The sequence below is a fragment of the Desmodus rotundus genome, chromosome 12 (genome assembly GCF_022682495.2).
Source record: "Desmodus rotundus isolate HL8 chromosome 12, HLdesRot8A.1, whole genome shotgun sequence".
Taxonomy (NCBI): domain Eukaryota; kingdom Metazoa; phylum Chordata; class Mammalia; order Chiroptera; family Phyllostomidae; genus Desmodus; species Desmodus rotundus.
Window position 1 is genome coordinate 31,958,485 of NC_071398.1, and position 14,989 is coordinate 31,973,473.

Genomic DNA, 14,989 nt, shown 5'->3' on the forward strand with positions numbered 1-14,989 from the left:
ATGAAAGGGGCAATCCTTGTGGTGTTAGTACTGTTCTAGTCTCCTGACTTGGTGCTGAATACAGGACGCTACAAATATTTTAAAACTGTACAGAAATAAACATACACACAAATAAGTGAGAGCAAACCCCGGCAATCTGAGATTAGAGCCTTATTATCAGTGCTGGTATCTTATCCAGGTTATGATACTGGTCACAGTTTTGTAAGACAGTACCCTGGTTGTGAAATTGGTCGGTTGTGCAAAATGTTACCATTAAAGAAGTTAGGCTAAGCATACAAGGCTCTTTGTATTTCTTTTAACTGCATGTGAATCTACAGCAATCTCAAGAAATCCAACGAACACTATCCAGGTGAGCCAGCCCTTTTCAACCCCCTACCCCAGCTGAGGACGGAAGCTCTGAGAGTCTGGGAGCCTGTGTCCCAGGCACAGCCCATGCTCACATGACCATGAGGCAAACCTTTTCTAGGCTGGTTCATGCCTCAGGAACAGCAGAGAAAGAGATGAGCCATTTCAATCAGGCATGGTATAAAAAAGGTCAAACACTAGAATTAAGAAACCAACTTCTCTTCCTTTCCAAGAATTCTTGTGCTTACTAGAGTATGCAGGGCTCTTTCTTCCCAGGCCTCTTACCCCAGGCTGAGAGGACCCCACATTCCAGGGTGGCCAATGTGTGTCATTACAGCAGTCCTGGGGAACTATGATCTGGAAAACACATGGAAAAGTTTCTGGAAGGAGGGGTGAACCACCATGCTAGCCAGAAGTCTTATCTGATGTTCTGAGTCTAGTCTGCAGGGATCCTATGGGGGCACCCCAGTCCAGGGAACAATGCCAAGTCCTGCACAGCCCCGTCAACACCTTTCCAGGACCACACTCATCACAACCCTGTAGCACCAGTAACACCTTCTACCCAGTGTGGATTCTGCTGTAGTGACCCCTGAAATTCTCAACTGCCATGTGAGGCAAAATGGCAAAAAGCTCCGGCAATCTGACACCCAGGAGTCTTGGATCCAATTCCTTTAACCGGGCACAGAGAACGCCAAGAGGCAGTTTCTACCCTGAGCATAATTCCCACTTCTCCTAGGACTCCTACTACTAATGAAAAGGAACCAGCCAAAGCTCAGAAGGCCCAGCTGAGTATGGTAGCAGGGGCCCCATCAAGACACGATCACCTGAGCTTTATCCCACTATAGAACCCAAGTGCAGCAGTGAGGTTTAATCAAGGAGACCACCATTCCAGTAAGGTTTCCATGATTTGGGTTACAGAGACTGCCAAGTGTGGCAGCAAAGCCCTTTGGCACCTAAGACAGCCTGCATGGCTCCCAGGCTCGCTCTCCTGTTTACCACACCGCTCTGCACAAACACAGAAGGATGAGGTGAGAACCTTCTCTGCTCGCTGACTGTCCCCAGCTGCTGGCTGTGACTGGATGACTCAGCTCCATGCTTCAGTTTCCATATTTCAGGAAAATATGGTTATTAATGATGTTACACGCCACCTTATCCCATGACAAAAGAGACTCACTGAAAATTAAAAACTGCCACGGAAGAACAGAGTATAGTGCCCATGCACGTTTGTGATATACCAGGGAGACAGACTGACTTCCATTTCCACTCAAAAATTCTTCAAAAATACTCTTAAGAAAGGCACACATCATAAAGAAGGCAGGGTGAACACAACACCAAGCTATTCCCAAGAAGCAAACTAACACTGCCAGTGTCAATTTTATAGTTTGGTGCAGTTTGCATCCAGCCACCCCACATGAAGTGGGACATAAGCATGCCCAAGTGAGCCCACTAGTAGGATGGTTACAAAGCACAGAGGTTTCCTGGAAGTCAGTGCACAAGTCAGGTGCCGTCTAAGCCCACAGAGTTCTTCTCTGGTAGCAAGGAAGAAGTAGGGCAGTGTACTCTAAATCCAGAAAGAGAGCTCCAAGATGACCAAGTCAATGCAGGCTGACAAGAGCCACACTCGAGCACCCAAAGACTGAGGTGCTAACAGCTGGCACCAAGTCGTAGAAGGAGGCTAGACTACAAGTGCTCAAGGACAACCAGGATACCATCAGGAGGCCTTGTCAGGACTATATCTCCAGCTGATGTCAGTGTGTCTGTGATACTCACACCGAGCTCTTACACAGAAACCAAAGAATCATATTCAACTGAAGGTGTGCTAACCGGAAAAAGAAGAGTATCCAATAGCCAGTATGCAACTGCATCAACATTCCCATATCCTACATGCAGGTCCATTACACAATGCCAAAGCCTGGTTCACTGAAAACTCCTTAAAAAAAAAAATCCTACCAGAGCTCCAAAGGTGGACCCAAAGAAGCAATGAATTCAAGAATGCAGAGACAGGAGTGAGCATCTGCACTGAACCCAGGGGCGCCACCTAGTGATTCCCACTGTGAACCGAAGGATCAAAAAGACCAGCAATAATGGTACTTGATTCTCATACAAATAAAGGTTTTAAAAGTCAGTTCTATGAAAAATTACCATGAGAGTTTACATCCTTAGGAGGAAAAGAACGAGCACATAGCAAGATTTTTCGTTATACTCGAAAGTCTAAGAAAAAAGCCACACATTTATCCTCCATGGTAAAGGTGAGGGAGCTGCTCACAACAAGAGTCAGAAGGGCTCTGCAGGAAGGCTGAGGAACAGGCCCACCCAGAGGGAACCACTCCTCTGGAGCACCCACTGTGTTCACCTGCAGCAAGGCTGTCAGAAAGTCTGCAAAGGACATAGTCAGAGACAGAATCATGAGTAGCAGCTGCTTAAACTAGCCATGGCTAGAAGAACAAAGACTTTAACTATGAGAGATGCTACTAAAATGCATGAAGGTAAAATGATAGACTGTTTGAGATTTACTTTAAAATATTAAAGTTAAAAAGTTTAAAGAGAGATAACAATGACAAACAATCAGGGGAAGGAAATAGATATATAACCAGACTGGCAAAATATTAGTAATTGTTGAAACTGGATAGACAGGGTAAAATTCTCTCAAATACTGTAAATGTTTGGAAATATCCCTAATGGAAGGTTAAATAAAAATTTTAACTTTGTATGTGAAGAAAGTCAGAAAGCAGCTGTGTCTTGGGGGCTCCATTAAAGTCATTTTCCAACAGTTCACTGTCCACCCTGTTAGTCAGCCGTTTAGATGAAAAAAGCTCCTCTGCAGAACACTGATAAAGCACTTTCACAGCCTTGTCCAAGTTATGGAAAAACTTAAGAATTAAAACACCCAGGTTCAAAAACCCCATACTTTAAACATGCATATATGAATGTATAGATGATTTTAAAAACATGTAAGCCCACCATCTTGATTATAGTTATATTTAGTCCCAATTCTTTCTTGTAATAAGTTTTTCCTTATTTTTAGAGAGAAAGTGAGAAAGAAAGGAACACTGATTTGTTGTGCTACTTATTTATGCATTCATTGAGTTTTTAAAGATATTTGAAATACCACTTTATTTGGATTCTAAACGAAAAGGAATAGAAATGACAGTAACAAACTTTTGGCGCTGAGTACTATGATGCAACTGGAGCAGTCTCACAGTTGAAACTCAGTAAGGAAAGAACTGGGTTCCAAAACAGCTAAATATGCAGGTCCAAAAAATGAAGGTATTTTTTAATTGCCACATTCACTCTGAAGCCCATTCATCTCTTTCAGCATCCCAAAGATCAAGCACAGGTTCCACTTAGCTATATAACAAAGTGGCAAACACTCTGCACCAGTGACATCACAGGAGAGTTGCCTATAAAACTGACTTCTGATGGTGGGCTCCAGCTTCCCTTTCTCACAGGCCATCATACCCACCCAGAAGAGTGGTGGTCTGAGCAACCTCTAGACCATGGTCACACTGGGCTGCCAGAGCTGGGTCCATCACAATCTCTGGTGGGGCAACAGCAGGCATGGTAACAAACTCCAACTTAGGGTCTCCAATTACTTTTCTAGCAAGCCGGAGGAAGGGCTTTTCAAAGTTGTAGGTACTTGTGGCAGAAATGTCACAGCACTAAAGATTCTTATTTCACTGAAAGACAACTGATTTGCCTTAACACGATGGGGGTGTTCTCACATCCTCAAACTAGATCTCTGCCAGTTAGGCACATTCTTGTAAGCAAATCTCGAAATTACATCAAACATTATAATGGCACAATGGGCTTCGAGGTAACAGCTGTCTCTCAGCCTGCCTAACTTCTCCTGGCCGACGCAAGGGGATGGACCTCAGCATCCAGGGTGGCTATATACTTCTCAAATTCACCAGTCAGATGACGTCTCATGAATGTACTTTTTTCCCAGTCCCACCATCACCAACCAATACAAGTATGAACTGAACTTGGGGTTCTCTATGTATGGCCATGGTGATGTTCTCCTAGAAGTGTCTCTGGGCCCATGTGACTGAGACTCACTGATGCTTATATGTGCCCTGACCAGGGATGGAACCCACAATCTCAGCATACTGGGATGACGCTCTAACCGACTGAACTTCCTGGCCAGAGCTTTAGTCCCAGTTCTTCTTCTTTTTAAATTCTTTATTGATTGATTGATTGATTGGGAGAGAGAGAGAGGAAGAGAGAGGGAGAGAGAGAAACAACAACCTGTTGCTCCACCCATCTATGCATTCATTGGTCCGTTCCTGTATGAGACCTGATGGGAGATTGAACTCACAACCTTGGTGGATCAGAACAACACTCCAATTAATGAGTTGCCCAGCCAGTGTAGATTCATTTCTTAATAATAGTTTTAAATCATGACATTGAAGATTGACCACCATTAACTACCTCAACAGAAAATAACAAAAATGTACACCTTTAAAAAGATATTAAACGAAGTTTATGTGTTATTAGGCTACAGATAAAGCATATTGAATAGGATTATAAAGGAAAGCTTGTTGCATTAACACACCAGGCAAGGCGGGTGACAGGTCCCAGTCTCCAGGCCCTGAGCAAATGGTAAACTCATCCACAAAGTAAATGTATAGGTGAACAGCAAAGAGGAGATTGCACAAAGAACAACATAAAAAAACTACCAATTCAGCAAGACCTGTCAGTCTAGGCTTGCTCTCCGAAAGTTGTAGCAACAGCTTTCACAATGTAATAGTCCCGACCTCAAAGAACCAAGATGGCAGCGTAGGCAGACACACTGCACCTCCTCGCACAACCAGAACTGACAGAAAATCGAACGGCAAGGAAGTCCGACACCAAGGAAATAAAAAATAACATTCATCCAGACCGGTAGGAGGGGTAGAGACGGGCACCGGGGTGGAGAGGACTCGAGTTGCCGTGGTGGGACCGAGACTGGTGGAGTGTGGGACGAAAGGGGCAGGCAGTCCGAGCACTAGCAGACCCTGCGGCCCCACAATGGTGCAGATAAACCGAGAGGGCCGGACTCAGAGTGGCAGAGAACGGGGCGGCAGAGCGGCGGGTAGCACCCCACGCAGCCCCACATTCGAGCACAGATAAACCGGACAAATGACAGGGAGCAAAGAAGACCGCACAACCCAGGGCTCCAGCTGGGGGAAATAAACCCTCAAACCTCTGATTGAAAACGCTCGTGGGGGTTGGGGCAGCAGCAGGAAAGACTCCCAGCCTCACAGGAGAGGTCGCTGGAGAGACCCACAGGGGCCTAGAGTGTGCACAAGCCCACCCACTCGGAAACCAGCACCAAAGGGGCCCAATTTGATTGTGGGTAGCAGAGGGAGTGGCTGAAATCCGGTGGAGAGAGTGGAGCGGGTGCCATTGCTCCACCTTGGCCCCTCCCCCACGTACAGCATCACAGCGCAGCAACCAGCGTTACCCCGCCCTGGTGAACACCTAAGGCTCCGCCCCCTTAAAGTAACAGAAGCGCAAAGACCAAAAAAAAAAAAAAAAAAAAAAAAAAGGCCCAAATGACAGAACACTTCAAAGCTCCAGAAAAAATACAACTAAGCGAGGAAGAGATAGCCAACCTATCGGATGCACAGTTCAAAACACTGGTTATTAAGGCGCTCACAGAATTGGTAGAATTTGTTCAAAAACTAGACGAAAAAATGAAGCCTATGCCAAGAGAAACAAAGGAAAATGTACAGGGAACCAATAGTGATGCAAAGGAAACTGGGACTCAAATCAACGGTGTGGACCAGAAGGAAGAAAGAAACATCCAACCAGAAAAGAATGAAGAAACAAGAATTCGGAAAAATGAGGAGAGGCTTAGGAACCTCCCGGACATCTTTAAATGTTCCAACATCTGAATTATAGGGGTTCCAGAAGGAGAAGAAGAAGAACAAAAAATTGAAAACTTATTTGAACAAATAATGAAGGAGAACTTCCCCTGTCTGGCAAAGGAAATAGACTTCCAGGAAGTCCAGGAAGCTCAGAGAGTCCCAAAGAAGCTGGACCCAAGGAGGAACACACCGAGGCACATCATAATTATATTACCTAAGATTAAACAGGAGAGAATCTTAGAAGCAGCAAGAGAAAAGGACACAGTTACCTACAAAGGAGTTCCCATAAGACTGTCAGCTGATTTCTCCAAAGAGACCTTACAGGCAAGAAGGGGCTGGCAAGAAGTATTCCAACTCATGAAAGGCAAGGGCCTACATCCAAGATGACTGTATCCAGCAAAGCTAGCATTTAGAATGGAAGCGAAGATCAAGTGCTTCTCAGATAAGGTCAAATTAAAGAAGTTCATCATCACCAAGCCCTTATTATATGAAATGTTAAAGGGAGTTACCTAAGAAAAAGATAAAAAATATGAACAGTAAAAATGACAGCAAACTCACAGTTATTAACGACCACACCTAAAACAAAAACAAGAGCAAGCTAGGCAAACAACTAGAACAGGAACAGAACCATAGAGATGGGTATCACATGGAGGGTTGTCAATAGGGGAGTGGGAGGGGGAGAGGGGGGGAAAGGTACAGAGAATAAGTAGCATAGATGATAGGTGGAAAATAGACAGGGGGAGGTTAAGAATAGTGTAGCAAATGTAGAAGCCAAAGAACTTGTAAGTATGACCCATGATGGGGGGGAATGTGGGAGGGAGGGGGTGGGCAGGATCGAGTGGAGTGAGGGGGGCAGGAAATGGGACAACTGTAATAGCATAATCAATAAATATATTTAAAAAAAAAGTCCCGACCTCAAATCATCAACAAAAAGCCAAATTATGACAAATATTCTTCCAGTTTATAAAACAGGCTAGATGACTTTGTAATTATGCAAATGACTTACATAGGATGACATATGTTCCAACACAAAAACACAAAGTTAATCCTGCACTGAGGGTGACTGAAATGATATGGTCACATTAAGAATCATCTCAAACCTTCTGTGTTTCAGGAGACTTTGGAAGTCTCCCATGCTACATCCTCCTTCCTTTCAAAGGGGGTGCCACCCTCCATCTCCAACAAGCGAAAGTATGCAGATGTTGGGCAGGCTACCCAGGGGAGCTGCTGTATTGGGAGCAGCATGGACAGCCCCCAAGTCAGGCCCCTAGAATCTCCACAGTGCTTTCACCTTCACGTGTTCTAGGTGAACATGATCCTCAGCTGGCCTAAGAAACAGAGCCTAGGACTCTTCTGAAAGCAATCTTTTCAGAAAGAGGGGAAAGCTACACCTGGACCCAGACCCACTCCCCTTGATTACAGTTTCATGAACCAATTAACCTGCTATTGAATGTACCTAGATGGACTCAGGTTGTAAATCACACACAATGAACAGCCCCCCAGGATGGCCCACACAGCTGACTCCAGACAAACGGTCATCCACATAACTGGATTCCTCTACCCAAAACCAGATGACCGCCCCCAGCAGGCTAATTAGGAAATGTGATTCACAGAACTGGGCCTTTAGAATTCTCAACTCAAGAAATTAATGTCCTTCAGCTACTCAAAATTCAGGCTGGAGGATTTGTCAAATATATATATATACACCAAATTTACTTACAGCTCACGTCTGAACATTTTTAGCCCCACATATGGATGTGACTGAGGAGGCTAGATTAGATCTCTGAGGGCATAACTGACAGCCAGCTATAGGTCATTAATTTGGTGACTACAGTGCGGCCATTTAAGATCTCTGGGCCATGGCACTCAGATCACATCTGTTCTATTCCCTCCCAGGGAGCTTGAGATCCTTCAAGTGAAAGAGCTTCGCCAGCATTACCATACAGGCAAAAAGAAGGCAGAGGGAAGCAAGGAGTGGGCTGGGCCACCGGAAAAGGTGGAGGAAGGGAAATGCTCACCCTCATACCTCTACCCACCACACCCACCCACCAGGGCAGATATATTCCAACCTGTCTCCTCTCCCCCTGGAGCTCCTGCTGCACCTGAAACTAGATAGTGAATCTACCCAAAATGTACAACTAAACATTTTTACGCCCACCTTACCACCTAAGAAATAAAAGTGTAGTTTTTGGTAAATAAAGCCATTTATCTATTCAACTATGCCATGCTAAATTTCTCATTTTTGTCTAGATTTTCAACCTTCAAACCACTGTCAGTTATTTAAAAAAAATTTTTTTTCCCTCACCCATAGACATTTTTTCATTGCTTTTAGAGACAATGGAAGGGGGACAGAGAGAAACATCGATGTGAGAGAGAACATCAACTGGTTGCCTCCTGTATGAGCCCAGATCAGGAATTGAACCTGAAACCCAGGTAATGTGCCCTGTCGAGGAATCAAACACACAACCCTTTGGTTACAGGACGATGCTCCAACCAACTGAGCCACACCACCCAGGGCCGCTGTTAGTTATTTTTAAAGTTATTAAAACAGTTAGTAAAAACATCCAATGTAAAACATCAACCCAGGCCTCACTCAGATTCTCCCATCCCCCAGCACCAACACTAGATACTTATGGGGTCTGGAAAAAGGAAGAGGAAATGTGAAAACAGAAGCAGTACATTTTTATTGTAAAAAATTTTGATAATGGGGTGGTGGGGAGGGGTGGGGGGATAAGGCAGAACACTGTACGTGAACAATAAAAAAAAAATGTTTTAAAAAAATTTAGATAATACCAACACCCTGTAAGATAACTAGAAATAGCCCTGACTAGTGTGACTCAGCTGGCTGGGTATCATCTTGCAAAGGGAAAAGGCTGCCAGTTCAATTCCCAGTCAAGGCACATACCTGGATGGTGGGTTCGGTCTCCAGTCAGGGTGTGAGAGGCAACTGACAGATGTTTCTCTCTCACATCGATGTTTCTTCCCCTTTTTCTCCTTCCCTTCCTCTCTCTCTAAAAATAAATAAAATCTTAAAAAACAAAAACAAAAGAAACCCACTAGAGACAAATCCCTACCACCCAGGTCTCCAGTGAAACATTACAGTATATTTTTCAGTCAAGAATGAGACCATACTGAATCTACTGTATTGTAACTTACTTTTTAAAATCAACATTCTCTGCCTCTCCCTTTAGGATTACAAATGTTGCCCTGGCTGGTGTGGCTCAGTGGATTGAGCTCTGGCCTATGAACTGAAAAATCCCCTGTTCAAGCCTAGGTTGCAGGCCTTCCCCTCTCTACTAAAATAAATAAAATCTTTAAAAAAAATTACAATGTTGCTCATGAGCAAACTTTCCCTAAATTAACACTGAAGCATATGATTGATTATTACCCAAATCTGTGCATGGTTCTACACTAATTTATAAAATTGCAAGGGCCCATAATCCTAACCTGTTTTCTCCCATTGCCCAGTTCATCTTAACAGAAGAGCAAAAATTAAAGAACTCATCCCAAGGTGCCACAGACAGCGTTTAACCTCTTGTGTCACAGAGCAGCATGCAGGGAAAAGTTATACTGTCAGTCATTCACTGTCTAGTGGGACACAACCAACAAAATTAACACATTATGACAACTTTGGAAAATGCTCTGACATCAGGATCCATCTATAAACTCCTCACTAGGACACCTCCTAGTGAGAGGAACATGGAGGTATCACAAGCTCCTGTCTTTCTTGGACCAGCTCCCTGGCTTTGCAGTCTCTCCAGGCAGCTGCTATAAACCATGACCAGCAGGCTGTTGCTACCTGAAAATAAGTGCCTATGACCTATGCAAAAAAGATGCCAGTGGTGCTCACTAAAGTGACAGACAGATGTGGGCACCAAGGTTATCTGTGATAGAAAGGAACCACAAAAGGAAATGATGAATTTGTGGATGAAAGTTACAAGACAATAGAAATCCACCAAGAGTGAAGAAATTTATGATTCCCAGGCATATCCAAAAGCTTCCTTCCTGCCATGACTCCCTAGCTACTATGAGGTGCCATCAACAGCCCCCATGTAACTGCTTCCTGAGCAACAAAGTAAGGAGAAATCGACTAACTGCCTCTATTCTTCCAACAGGTATCTCCAAATTCTGGTAAAACATCATGGACAAAACAATGTTACATCACACACACACCCTTTCTAAAGTGCTGATTTCTGTCTGATTCCAAAGCTAGTGTCACACTACACAGATACTGACTACTTAATTTATATCTGCAGTGACAGGTCAATTAAGTCACCCTGAAACAAAGCAGCACCAGAAAAGCTGGAGTCTGAAAGCCAAAGCAAGCCGAAGCCCTGTGGGTGGCCAAGTGCCATACAGAATCCAAACACAGCAGGTGGTCAGCCAGAAGAACAAAAAGCCAAGAAGCTGGCACCAAATGGGCACATATGTGAATCCCATGGACCCTGGAGAGCTGCCTCTACCACCCCTACCTTTCTTTCCCCAATATAGCATCCATGCTGAGAGGTGAAAAATAACAGTATTTCACATCTGCAGCTTGCACTGAAGGAGGACCTTGAGAAAAGCAACTGACAAGAAAAGAATATAAAACATCCTCTGATTTCTGAACTCCCTTCAGGAAAAAGAATATTCTCTTCCCCAGGGAGCTCAGACTTATTCCAGACTCCACCCTCAAACTCTGAAACAGAGTACTTAGGGAAGGGACTGAATTACTGCTGTATGTGTCAGCAAACCTAACTCTGAGCCAAACCCGGACAAAACCTGCCTGAGAGGTTCAGGGAGTGACCCATGCACAGCCCTCCAGGGCTATATTTGCTCACATGAGACACATGTCCAAGCACACCTCAGGGAGAAGGCTAGACTTGTCTGGGAACATACCCCTTTTTGTATAAGAAGCCATTTGCTATGAAGTTGTTCCAAGTCCATAAGATTAAGGAACATCAAAAAGTCACCTAAGTATCAAACAGAATTAAGATCCAGAACACAACACCTATCTCTCCACAAACTAATACAAAAAAATCAATGATGAAAATTAAACTGCAGAAATCAGGGGTAGAACCATGATCAGTGCCTTTGAAACGATCAAATATTAGAGTCTGATGTAAGAGGTGAATGAGATAAGGGCAAGATATGCCCTACAGAAAGAGACAGAACAGATCTTAAAGTTCTCACCATGCCCCAACCAGTGTGGCCCAGCTGGTTGGGCATCATCCCACAAAGTGAAAGGTCACCAGTTCGATTCCCCATCTGGGCACATGCCTGGGTCACGAGTTCGGTCTTAAATCTGGGTGCATACATACTCTGGTTTCTCTTCAGATCGTACAAATCTTTAGCCTTTTTACTAAATCTGGGTGCATACAACAGGCAACCAATCAATGTTTTTCTCTCACATCAATGTTTCTCTCCCTCTCTCTCTCTCTCCCTACCTTCCCTTCTCAAAAAGTAAATACATTTTTAAAATCTTAAATAAACAAATTCTCATCACAAGAATTTATAATGACATGAAGTGATGGATGTTGACCAGACTAATTGCACTGATCATTTCACAGCATAAACATGTACCAAACCATTACGTTGTAACTTTAAACTTATACAATGTTATGTCAATTGTATCTTAAAATTGGGGGGAAATTTTTTTATTTTAAATTATAAAGGGACAGTAAATTATTTTTACCTTCCTTTTTACTTCAATCAGGTGGCCTTTTGGTCTTACAGTATTTTATAGCAATCTACTTTTAATATCTACAGAAATCAAGCCTAACAGCCCAGTGGTAATCAGAACCATGGAAAGTCAGTGGGGAGCTCACTGGCACTTGTGAGAACATATGTGTATGCATACATGTGAGAACATGTAGGTGAGAGCACATGTGTGTGAGAGAACATACTAACTACTAAGAGGCTTTTCATGGCAGAATCTGTAAGAGATAATAGAGGGCTTCCATTTAAAAATCACAATAAAAATAAAAAGGAAACTTAAAATTTAATTTCCCAGTCAGTCTTTACAAAACAAAATATCACCTGTTTATTTCCTCAAGCACCAGAGAGGGTGTGCAATTTTAGGAAAGAATGTGCCTGAGACAGCCCTAACCATAAGAACATCCACTTCATAAGAATTTGGACTGGAAAGTAATTGTCCCTGCTGTTTACCAGCAAGAAATGAATAAAAAAAGAGCAGGCAAGGCTAACAGCATCCAAAGCTACTTCCAATTCCACCTTCAGAAATGTAGTTTATTCCCAATTATTAATCAACAAACAAAATATATTTTTATACTATCTGTAAACTTTTATTCTCTTCATTATTTTCTAATCAGACTACTGACTTATTTGAGACAACACCAACTAAATGTTTTGTAGGCCGAACTAAATCAACACTTTATAAATAAAACCTTTCTGATATTATTCTGCTATAACTTTATTTTTTTAAGTTCCAAAAAATTCCAGTTCTCCATGGCTAAGAACAGGTATCCAATGGTTTATGACCAGAATACAGGAGTGAACAGCATGCTTAAAGACACAAGGTCAAAAAAATTTCTATTACAACAGGCATAACAAAATAACTGGTGACCACATGCACAAAGCTCCTCACCTTTGGAACCCACCTGCCAGGGCCAAGCCACGAAGGGGCTGCCCACCTTTATCCTGCCGGGAAGACAGAAAAAAGCCAATTCAGCAAGTCAACAGACACCACCCTTGCTCCTCAACAGAGAGGGAAGGCACAAACAACCCAAAGAGCCTGCAGTGTCCCTGCGGATGGGCCAAGAGCTGCTCTCCACTGACTAAGGAGAAACCAGAGGTACTATCCCTGACAATGAAATATAAGCAAAGGACTGTATTTTCATTGTTCACTCAAACATTTTCAGAGACTTAATAAAAATTCACTTTAGCTACAACCGATCAACCACAGCCTTTTAAAGAAAAATCCCACTCAGCACTATTCTTCATTTTTGATTACAGAAAACCCTGTGTGCACTAGTGACTGTGTGAAACACCTGCTGCTGGTGACATGGGGACTAGATAACCTAAGGGGACCAAGAGGTCAGTGCAACAGTTAGGTACAACTGGCCTATCTTCTAGGAACCCTCCCCCTCCATTGAATCTCTCACACACATTTTCAGGAAACACTGGGAACCACGAATGGTCTACAGGAGCCCTCCCTCCATCCAATCTCATAGACACCTTTACTGAGAACCATAAGTAGTCTCAAGCTTGGCTGCTTCTAGTTCACTTAAAAGGCAGCTACCATATTGTCATTACTGCCCATCCCATGAGCTATGTCTAAGGGCCACAAATACCTCTACAACAAACCACAGAAAGTTAGATTTTAAAGTGTCAGCTAATCTTATTAAAGAAGAGAAGTAACTCCAAGATTTCTCAATCCACTTTAAAAAGTTAAGAAGCATAATCTCTGCCCTGACCAGCATGTCTCAGTTGATTGGGTGTCACTCCACAAAGTGGGAGGTCACTGGTTCAATTCACATCAGGGCATATGCCTGGGTTGCAGATTTGGTCCCTGGTGGGGGCACGTATAAGAAGCAACTGATTGCTGTTTCTCTTGTACCTCCACGTTACTCCCTTTCTTTCTCCCTCCCTTCCCCAATACATACATACATACATACATACATACATAAAATCTTTCATAAAAAGCAAACACAATCTCAACAAATTCATGGAAAATAACGATTACTAGTTTTGTCATAGTTGCCTGTGAAAGAAAACGAAGGAGCTGCCAGAGTTTTTCAAGTAAATCCCTTACCAATTGAGAAATATAATGCTGGACTTAGGATGAACAGTTTACCTGCTTTTAATGTAGATTAAAAAATAAAATCTGCACTGCAAAGTATTCTATTAACATAATGCCTAAATATAAAAATGAATTCATGTAGAAAGTCACATATTTAAAAGTTTGATGACTAAGACAGACGATTCATAGAAACTTTCTTTCTTATATCATTACAACCAGGTTTTATATGACATGACAATCCCAGAAAACCTATCATACTCCTCCTTGCTGCCCCCTTTCATGAGGCACCTGTCCTTCCTGAACTGAGACACTCAAAAAGTGCAGCCAACATAACAGCATGGGAACAATGGCTCACCAATGCTTCACTGCTGAACAAGGGGAGAGGAGATGCAGGTTAGGGCTGTCAACATCAGCTCACTGGCCCATTATCCTAAAAGACACCTGTTTAGGGAACGGTAGTTCTAAAAGAAGCCTTCAGGACACAAGTAGTGACGTAAGTGCAAATACTGACCTAGTAAAATTTTCTTACCTCTGGGAGGTGGAGAAAACAGATACTTTCACAAGTTACAAATTTTTTTTTTTTTAGTTTAAGAAAATAATAGCCTTGAAAGCATAGATTACACAAAGCCAAAACAAACATAGGGTCACTTTCAGATGATACACTGAATTTAAAACAGCCATCTTCATAAAATGGAAGCTTGACAACTTAATTCCTTCACTGACTGAGCTGCAGGCAAGTAGACGTCTAATCACTAACTACGGTGTGCCTGACATGCACACCACAGGCGTCAGCAAGGCTCATTATAATCACTCCCTGTGCCATGAACACCTCAGGTCAAGGGACAGGAAGGGCTTAATAATATGCCAATAATGTGCATCTGTGATGAAAGCCGGAGGGGGTCCCACACCAGGCCACCTGTAGTCATGACCTGAGAGCCCTCCATAGAGTTGGGGGGCGGGGGGGGTGCCTGAAGGCCCCGCAAAGAGCCAACAGACAGCATTCCAGACATGTGGAAATACATGAAGCCTGCACACTGGACATGTAAAAAGTAAG

The 14,989-nt window shown here is 43.1% G+C and overlaps 1 protein-coding gene and 1 pseudogene across 10 annotated transcripts in view; both read right to left on the bottom strand.

Moving 5' to 3' along the window:
- Positions 1-14,989, bottom strand: part of ANKRD11 (ankyrin repeat domain containing 11) — a 237,056-nt gene that overhangs the window by 105,965 nt on the left and 116,102 nt on the right. The window lies entirely within an intron of this gene.
- LOC112300685 (GTP-binding nuclear protein Ran-like) lies at positions 1,032-5,854 on the bottom strand (annotated as a pseudogene).